General features: G+C 37.8%; 1 pseudogene; it reads right to left on the bottom strand.

The window, feature by feature from the left end:
* Positions 1-9,141: 9,141 nt before the first annotated feature.
* LOC111767119 (U1 spliceosomal RNA) lies at positions 9,142-9,283 on the bottom strand (annotated as a pseudogene).
* Between the last annotated feature and the right edge of the window lie 982 nt (positions 9,284-10,265).

The following is a 10,265-nucleotide window of genomic DNA, read 5'->3' as shown; positions in this document are numbered from 1 at the left end:
CTACACTAAGTATAGTAGGAGAAAGGAGAAACCATCTTACATGAGGAAATAGCATATGAAAAGGTGTGGCGGTTAAGAGCATAAGTTTTTCTATATTTTGTATGTATTTCTGACTTAATTTATAGATATTACTTTAACAACCATCTTGAATGGTCCACGTCTTTTCTATGATGGGAAGGAAAGCTGAGTTCTTTTTATATAGGTCTCTATTAATAAGGACTTACATGACTTTTATTGATTTTGGGGACTGAGTGACTATGGAAATTCAGGTTACAGTTTGTGGAATCAGTCTTGCAGTCAGTTCAAGCATTCCAATTATGCTACAAAACCATTTCCAAAGATCAAATTGAGGGTTTGGTGAGGCACGTAAACTTGCTGAGGCTAAAGTTTCAGTATGGCAGTTATACTCTTAGGGTTTACAGTGTTAATTTGCTTTTCTGTATATCAAACCATTTCTTCTTAATCCAACTTAAAATAAACAAAACAGCAACAAAACCCCCTGAATTCATTCTCTCTTTTTTATGTTTGAGTGATTCTTAAATTGGGCGTAGTACACCATATACTCCAAGTGACACACTTTAGGCTTTTCTATGAGTTTATTTGTTAGTGAGTCTGTATTTTCCTGAGATTATTGAAATTTGCCCTGAGAATTTTAGGATTTGGTGGTTCCCAATAAGGAAGTGTTGGTGGGATGTATAGTCTTTGTAGGACAATTTATTAACAACACAATTCCCAAAAGAAATATTTTGTTGTAGCAGATTAAAGATGGCCACAAAATCCTTGACAGTCTTTCTATCAAAAGGTGGGCTTACATTTAAAAGAAAATAAAGAAGAAAAAAAGGTGGGCTTGTATCTTCTAGTCTTGACTCTGTAATTGCTTTGACCAGCAGATCATGATGGAAGGGATGCTGTGCCATTTTCTAGGTCTAGGCCTTAAGAGACACTTCTGGTCTCTAGGAGCACTAGCTCTTGGAATCCTGATCCACTTAGTAAGAAATATGACTAACTGGAGATGTCCTGCTGTGAGGAGGTTGTGAGGAAGCCTGTGCCATGTGGAGAGGCAGTAGGTGGACAGCTGTTTCGGCCATCCCATCCCAGGCTCCAGGCAGGTGAGGGAGGAATCTAGATCAGCTCTGTCTCCAGCCAAATACACCAAGTGACTCCAGTGAGTTCACATAGGGCAGAAATGTCAACTCGAGCCCTACCCTAATTTCCTACCCACAAAATTACAAAAATAAATGAAATAGTTTTGTTGTAAGCTACAATGTTTTGGAATGATTTGTTATATGCAATAGACAATTAGAATTTGTGTCTTAAAGGCTTATAATAAGGATGATGACTTCTTTATAAGGATAATGTAAACTTCTTAGAAATGTTTATTTATGATCTTGTAAAATTAATTTTGCAAAATCTAGAAACTTCTAATTTGGCTTGGGAAAATTTAATTGAGTAGTTTTAACTATTCAAGAAATGTATTTGTATGTTTGTTTCAAGGATAAAGGTTGAATGCTCTTTCAAAATGTCTTTTTTACTCTAAAAAACAATGGGTTTCAAATAGTAGGCATTTATATTGTGATTTTTTGTAAAATTAAATGTAATAATGTTGCTGATATAGAGCTTTTCATTCTGAAACTTGTTTGAATGAAAATGGTATAATATGTAATAGGGGATAAAGAGGAGAATGTGGATAATAAAGAAATTGTGTCTCCTTTAAAGATAGGGCTTTGGAGTCAAAGGAGATAATTATGTCCGATATTTACATGATCATTTTATAAAGTTAAAATATCCAGAGACATGTAGAGAAAATAACGCTCCCAAATCTCCCTCTTGGGATAGAAACAGGATGTATTAAAAATCAATTGATGTTGAGTGTTTATAGATTAAGATTTAGTCTATTACAAAATTGAGACCTCACAAAATGTAGAATAGCCATTTCATGTGGAATTGTAATTTCCCTATATTCGTCTTTAAAAAATTATTCTTAAGCACATAGGAGCTAATCAAGATCTGTTTTTATAATGGGCATTTTCTCTTTTCTTTTTCTGATGTCATATGTCAATGGGAAAGAACTCCCAAACCAAGTGCTCTTCCTTATCATGTGAATGTGATTCCAGGGCACACTTCTCTGCCTTAATCACTGAAATTATTTGGTTATCAAAGCCATACACAGTTCATGCTTTGCCTTTCATCCTTTTCAGACTTATCCATGATATTGCTTTGGCCTTGAAAACGTTAAAATGACTTTTGTTTGATATTCAACTTGCAATTTCAAAAAGACGTGTTCATTTTAAAAATTGAGACAGAGTCTAAGTGTGGTAGAAGTGTCTTAACAAGGCCTGGGCATAAAGTCGTATTTTCTAAGGGTGGGGGCAGGTGGGAGGGATGAATTGTGCAAATAATAAAATGGTTGAGAGTGTGCGTGTGTGCATGATTGTTGTGTGTGTATACATTTAACTCTCTCCCCGATGGTGATTAAAAGACATTCTTTAAAGCAGAGCCTATTTCTAAAAGAAATCTTTAAAGTCTCTTTTAATGGAATTATTCTAATTTTGATATTTTGAAAACTATTCCTTCCAATGAGCTGTTCCTAATAAAGAAGCAATAGGCCATATGTTCTCGACAAATTGGAATTGTTTTGACAATGGGCATTATATGAATTTGGAAGTATCAGAATCCTAAAAGATTACATGTCACCTGCCCTCAGTTAACCTACTCCTTATGTGTGAAGATATTTTTCTACGTTAAGTCCATACAATGATAACATGATTATATGTTTTCAAAATAGAGGTGAAGTTACTATCTGATAAGCGTGTCCAGGATTTCATACTGCCTTTTGACATTATCAGTAAGCGAGTAGTTTTTGTATAATTTCTGTAGACAGCATCTTCCACAGAAGGAGTCGTTGCACTTACTTTATTTCTTTTCTTGCCCTGGGCATTGCTAGGCACGGTAGCAGAAGCAAGGGAAAGGAATGCCTCAGTCTGGGACTCTGGGAAATCCTAACTGTCCTAAACAGGCATAGCTCCTAGGAATAGTGCTTTCCACGGACACCATCGCATAAGTGGTCCGCAAGCCACTCTAGGGGAAACGCTGTTTCAGAGGTTATTCTGCTTTCACCTTTGCCACTGAATAGACCTTAAACAACATGACAGAGCAACGACGTTTCTTCCAGCCTAAATGAAGAACTACTTTAGGGGAGCAGATATGGCTTGATGGTTGAGCACCTGTTTTCCATGTATAAGGCCCCAGGTTCAATTTCTGGTACCTTTTTGAAAAACAAAAAACAAAAACAAATTTAATGGTGTTTCAGGGTGTAAAATGGATAGGTTTTTCCATGGAAAGATACTAAGTGCAAAACTCACCCACAATTAAGAATTAAAAAAACACTTATCCTTGATCTTTATCAGAATTGCTATGTTAATATTAGTGTTTATAGAAAGTTCTAATTTTTGTAAGTGAAGTACACTGTCATTATTATTCATAAGAATGCCTGCCTAAGACATTCAGCTCTAATAAATCTCAGATACGTTCATGCCTCTGCCTAGGAAACCATTAGACCTGGCCTTGCTTGATATACCTCTAACTGAAAAGTCAGGTGAAACTATCACCCCTAACCTTATCCTTGCCTCCTGCCCCGTTCTATTTTTGTCACTTCTCTTGGTGCGACCTCACAAACTGGTGCCCACCCGACAAACTGCGGCAGCTGGAGCCGTGCAGTTGACCGCTGCTGCCTCCCCAGCCTCTGTGGTCAGGAGTGTGTTCAAGGGACCAGTGATGCTGAAGAATTTCTCAGGTCACCTTCACTGACCTAGAAAACCAAGAGGTTCTAGCTTTTGCCCACAGCTTGTGGCGGTGACGCTGCTCTGTTGAGCACTGTTACAGCTTTCTGTAGCTTGAGACCCAATCAGAACGGCCATCCCCGATGCCATGATGTGTGCTTAAACTTTATATCAGATCCCCAAATAAGCCCAGCTAACCATTTTCCCCTTTAACTCTTTGGTGATATAGCTGAAACTTGGAAAATAGACAACTCATTTGAAATGATTTTCCAAAAGATAGGAGTAAAGTGGCATAAACAGTCAAGAGGACCCTGGTGAGCAGAATGTGAGCTCCCTTACTTCTGGTGTGCAGTTTCCCACTTTGATAAAATCTACTCAAAAATGTGGACAGAGGTTCACGTTTTTGCTTGGCAGCTGAGCAGTATTCTAGCCTACTGTTCAGTAGTGAGCACTCACTTGCCGGAGACGTTTTAATATCTTAATGAAAGTTCAGGGAAATTATCACTCACTGATCTGTGTTTTTAAATTTGGAGTATCTAAATTTGGACTACTTAACGATACAGGCATGCCCATTTCCAGGACTGGATCTGTAGCTCCTGCATTTGATGTGTAACCTTGAGGGCTTCCTGTGAGGTAATTATCAAGCTGGGATGAGCTAATCTCCCACAGAATAGTACACCTGCCTCATTCTGCTAACAAATAGGTGCCTGCCTTCTAAAGACTGCCTGACCTGACTTATTATATCTCCCGCATCAGCAGAAAGACTCATATCATCACTGGGCCAAAGGTGAATTGCCTAGAGACAAAGTTGGAATGAATTTTTTGCAGTCCCATTTCGCCAGACGTTCAAACCACTTCATTCTGAAGAGTGGAGACCTTTAACTCTGTCACATATTTATATATGCTTATGAGGCCAGGGAAGGGTCTTTCTGCAGATCTGCTCTGGATGAATGTATCAAAATAGTATTCCAGAAGAAACTGTCTGCCTCCCAAACCTGTGTTCCACAATATTATGACTCCAAGGAATAAGAAATACTGTTGCTGGCTTTTTAAGTTTACTTGCATTTGGAAGTTGGATGCATGTGTGTGTGTGAGTATATATATATATATATATATGTATACATTTTTCATGGGGCTATGGGTATAGAATTTCAAGTGAAAACATAATATAGAGCTGGAGTAAGGATGAGGACTACATGAATGTCTATCTAACCCTGAAAAAAAAAGACTGTTTAGCTGATGCCTGTTTCCCAAATAAAATGTGGCTTTTAAAAAAAAAAGTTTTTCTTAATCCCTACAGCAACAGAGACTAATATTCATTTAAAACCCAATAACAATTAAAAACCCCAATAACAATTAAAACCTACAATGAACAACTGCTCTAGCTTTGTTTATTGCATGCATAAATAATCATACTTCAATGAACATGTTAGCATCTATGATCTCTTCCCAGATTAAGGTTGCCTCGAGACTGCTTGCTTTGGCTACTGTAAATGTGACATGAATTACGCTCAGGAAAATGTGTCTAACATGCTGGGTTTGAAGTAAATTATTTTCTTCTAATATACCTACACAACTGTCACAAGGAATTACACTGCAGATTTAGTGATGTTAAGTGTCAATTGTAATTTGGTGACAGCCATTTTATTGGCTATGCATACTGCTCTGCTAGGACTGCTGCTCAGTATGGAGGCCACCGTATCATTAAAAACCAGTGATCCTTCACTGATGACATAATTTGACTGGCAGAGAGAGGAGCAGAGAAAGGCTTACTTCCACCTGCACAGAATCTGCTCTATGTCAGAGATGAATTTGCCTTCAAATTAGAAACAGCACTGCAGATGAGGGGCTGTGATTTTGCTTGAGTTCTTTTAAAGCGTTTTTCTGGAATGGTTACTGAGCAGTTGATAGAAGTCTTCTTTAATATGTCAAACATATATATTATGTAGCCTGTAAACATTTCAAATATTTTTAGTCATAGCTTACAGTGAGTTATCTATGAAATAGTTTCAGCTGAATTGAGCCACGTGCATTTCCACACACTCATCCATCCATCCTTTTGTCTATAACTCTGTCTTTGGCATGAATTCCGGGAGTAAAATTTATGTGATAAAGTGGTAGCCAAACACACACACACAACAACAACAACAGAAAACAAGGTCTAATATAAGCCCAGAGTTTCAGCAGGTAGGATAAATCATCTGAGCTATGGAAAAATTTACAGTAAGAACAGAACTATAATCATACATTCTGAAAATTTTATAAACTGACAATTCAAGTTATATGTTTTATGCAAATACACATTGTGGTAGGTTCTAATAAACTGTGACTTGCTCATAAATAGCAGAAAAGCTGATGGTACTCACACGCAAGCATATACATAGACATACACACTCTATGTACTTATGCAGGAAACAGGAAATGGATTCCAAGACTTTCTTAGCAAATTTAAATCAATATAGCTGCATTCCATTTTCAGTATTTAAATTAAATTTTTTGCTGCAAGGCACTGTAAGGAACAAAGCAAAGTACCTGAAAAGAAAGTGTATCGCTAGTAATTTTACCTCATTTCACACCTATTTGACAGCTTCTCTTAGCCAATTGGTTTCATTGAAAATGCTGACAAAATTCACCTATTAGAGTTCTGCCCTTATAGGTGACTGTTCCTCTTAGATATACTTTATTAACTTTCAACGTGGAAAAATAACTTGCCCTTCTCACACAACTGACACTTGCCACCATTTCCCCCTTCTCTTAACACAGCATTATTTATTTATTTATTAAGAAAAGAAACTTTCCAGAACAATAAATACCATAAATTATTCAGCCAATTTCAGTCCAGCCGCATAAATCATACTCAGGCAGATAAGCTACTTATGACAAATGCTTTGTCTAAGAGAAATACACCACTGAAGGTTTAATCAGCAGCTCTAAACATTTCAGACTTTCCCATTTTTATTCTTGGCCAGAAACTCTATTTCTCTATCTACAGAGCCTCTTGAGAATGTTCTTTTTTCCCCAAGAGAATATCGAGACCATTTTTATCCACAGTAGGGAGGGAGGAGGGTGTTAATAAAAGTGCACTTCTCTGAAGAAAAATTCAAATGGGGGTTGGCAAATCTTCTAAATTCTTGAAAGCATATTTCAGGGCCAACTGTGGATATGTTAATAGCTTTTTGCATGATGGGCCATCAAGTCCTACATTTTGAGACTGGTCAGGGTGTTCCCACATTGACCAAAGAAAAAGCAAATGGAATTTGGAAGCAGGATGGATTCAGTTTAGCTGGCAGAATCAGGAGATGCTGGGTCCTTTTTCTTCTGGTCATTGGCTCCTAAGGCTTCTGTGACTTGTGATTTTTGACTGAAGCTTCCTTCTTTACTGCCTAATTAATATAAATGGGGCTCATAAAAATGCTTCATGATAGCATGGCAGGCTAAAATATGTCCATAAAAATCGTTTTTTTTTCCAGTAAGTTTCAAATAATGGTGATTTTTTTTTTCCAGTAAGAGAAATAAAATCTTAATTCCCCTAATACTTTAATTGCCAATTTTCCCTACACCATCAATGATTTAACACATATACATTGTTGGGGACATCAGATATTTGAAATGTTTTGAAACCTACAAAATATATTTGGGGGAGCGGGTATGGCTCTACAGTTTGAGCGACTGCTTCCGACGTGGAAGACCGCGTTCTTCCCAGGGTCTCCTTAAAAAAAAAAAAACAAACGGAAAATGATGTGGTTGATCACCAGCTTCCCGTCCCACACAAGAGATCTCAGGTTCAATCCCCAGCCCTGTGGGTACCCCTGGTACCTTGGGAAAAAAAAAAAAAAAAAAAAAAATATATATATATATATATATATATATATATATATATATATATTTGGTTCATCTTTGATTTTGATAACCATTTACTCTCTGAGGGGGAAGGTTTCCACTTTGCTAAAACAATTAGTGAGAAGTTTTTTATCTGTTTGTTTTGTTTTGACATCAGAGGGCTTGCCACCCATTGAAGAAATCCAACCATTTCTTTAGGGAAACTGGTCATCGATGAGCAAAGAGCTAGCATTTCCTCACCTAGTTTTAGGCAGAAAGAGAAAGAAGACTATATTGTCGACAGTTAAAACCGTTAGGAAAAGTTGGGACAAGGCAGAAACAAGCCGGTAGTAGCAGAGGAACCGCGGATTGCGGTTTGAGCGTCTAAAGGCAGGGATAATAGGGAGAGGTCTGTCCACGCCCACGGTGCTTCCCGCGCGCCAGCGCCCCCGGCGAGCACCGAGGCGCTCCTCTGGCCGAGCCGCAGGGAGGCACGACCCGGAGCGCAGCAGGACTTCCCTCCGGGCCTGTTGCCGCGGTAGTTTCTGGACGCAGCCTCGCTTACACTAGCTGCGCCGTGTGAATTGTGGCCCAAGCAGCTGGGGCCGTGGACCATGTGACAGAGTATTCCTTTCTGATGTACATGTGGCATTTTGCCATAAAAAGGTACAGCACATTGGATCTCCTGAGGAACATGCATCAAGTTTATTTTCTGACTAGTAAATGAATAAATTTTTCTGACTCAATTGGGAATGAAAGGAAAATAACCTGCCTTTGGAGCTACCCCAACATCTGATTCCTTTGGAGTGTGGTTCATGTAATTTAACAACAACCTAGTCATCAGAGAACCTTGGTGTAAGTTCAGAGCCAACTATAAGCCTCTTGATGAGGGAACTCTGCATCCACAGGGGCTAAGATAGAAGTAGGTAACTTTGAGCAATGCTAGGGGGAGAGAATTTAGCTCAGGGAAATGCTAGTAAAATTCCAAGCACTCGTACTAGACAGATTCATTTAAATTTCCATGGTTTTATGAGGTGATATAATGTGCTCGTAGACATGGTTTGGTTGTGATTATTGTCTGCAGAGTTTGTGTCCACTTGATTGTAGTTGTCATCTGCTTACCAGGGCCCTGGTAAATATATAAGAAATTGGGGGAATATCTACAGAAGCTACGTGCAGAAGCTAAGGAAGCCAAGCGTAAGGGTTGGGACCTGTGTAAGATTTTCAGATTTTAAATAAAAAGAAAAAAGTTACTAAAGTATGGAATTTTATGACATTTTTCAATGAACAACTGCTATTTCTGAACTTAAATTTCTCTTGGACCCAGTTGTCATCATCCATGGATAGGGCAAACCTATGCTCCCATTTGTCCAGGATAGTCCCTGCTCATGTCTGTTGAGTAGGCTTGATTTGCTAATAATAACCCATTACATTCTCAAAAGCATCCTGGTTTGGGAGATAAAATATACAGCTACTGGTAACCATAAACAATGTTCCCTTTGAGTTAATCAATTTGTATAAAGTGGAAACTTTTTTTTTTTTTCAGGGGAGAGTGAGAATGCAGTCCCCACAAATTATGCAGTCAAGTTTCCCATGCTTGGGAAAATCGTAGGGGTGCAATGGATAAGCCTCGCCCTGGGAAATCCACCTTCATGATCATGGTATCTCCCCTGCCAGGTAAGCAGGAAAGTGCAAACATTTTGATCTGGTATTTGAATTTGGACCCCAGCAGGCAGGGTAACTGTAAAGCAGAGCGAGCATCTAGATGATAATACTCTCAGGCTCCTCCATCTCTCTGCCAACAGTTGTCCTTCCGTCCTTTGTTTTCTTGCCTAGGTCTTCTGTGAAAGACTTTGGAATGTTTTCAGATAAACAGTTTAGGACTGGAACTAAAATTCAGATTTTCTTTTAAAGTTCTAATATTGAGAAAAAGCCTCAACTGATTTTCACGTAACTCGCTTAAATTAATTAGAAGGTTGGGAATGGAATCATATTCTTGGTACTTTATTCCATTGTGATAATTATCTTGGGTAGTGTATTAGAACTGATGCTAGTCTTATGGGAACAATCAATAAAGAATTATAAGTAGGATATGACCAATGAATTCAATTTTTGTTTGCCATGGAAAACATTCCATTTCTGCCAAAGTTAAAAGAAAATACCAATGAGCTAACTTACGGAACAGCATGATGAAAAATATTTGTAAACATGGACGCTGCTTATTTTAGAATATTTAAGCGAGATTTTTCATAAAATTGGAAATTTCAATTAATCATATTACTTATGTTAATTCCTTAGAAGTTAAAAATTGCACTTCATTGCCTGACAGATTTTTTTGATTAAACACATGCTGGTAAATGTGAGGTTGCTGTGAATAATGATTTTTTTTTTTTAATTTTTCTTAGCAAAGCGTGCATTAAATTAATTACTTAAAAAATATGTACATGAAATGATACATTCAAGGTCTTTGGGGAAAAAGGAAATGTAGACTCTACTGGTATGTTTTGTTAGGAATATTATCTTCTATTTGGACTCACTTATTTTTTGTGTAAGAAAACTCTAAATTGCTGATTGAGGAAACACCTGTTTTACCTGATTATCTTAGGTGCACTGGATGAATATTGGATGGCTTGCAGCAAAACTCTCATTAAACCAAGGATCCCATGA

This window comes from Dasypus novemcinctus, chromosome 2, assembly GCF_030445035.2.
Source record: "Dasypus novemcinctus isolate mDasNov1 chromosome 2, mDasNov1.1.hap2, whole genome shotgun sequence".
Classification (NCBI taxonomy): domain Eukaryota; kingdom Metazoa; phylum Chordata; class Mammalia; order Cingulata; family Dasypodidae; genus Dasypus; species Dasypus novemcinctus.
This window is presented reverse-complemented; position numbering and strand designations above follow the sequence as displayed.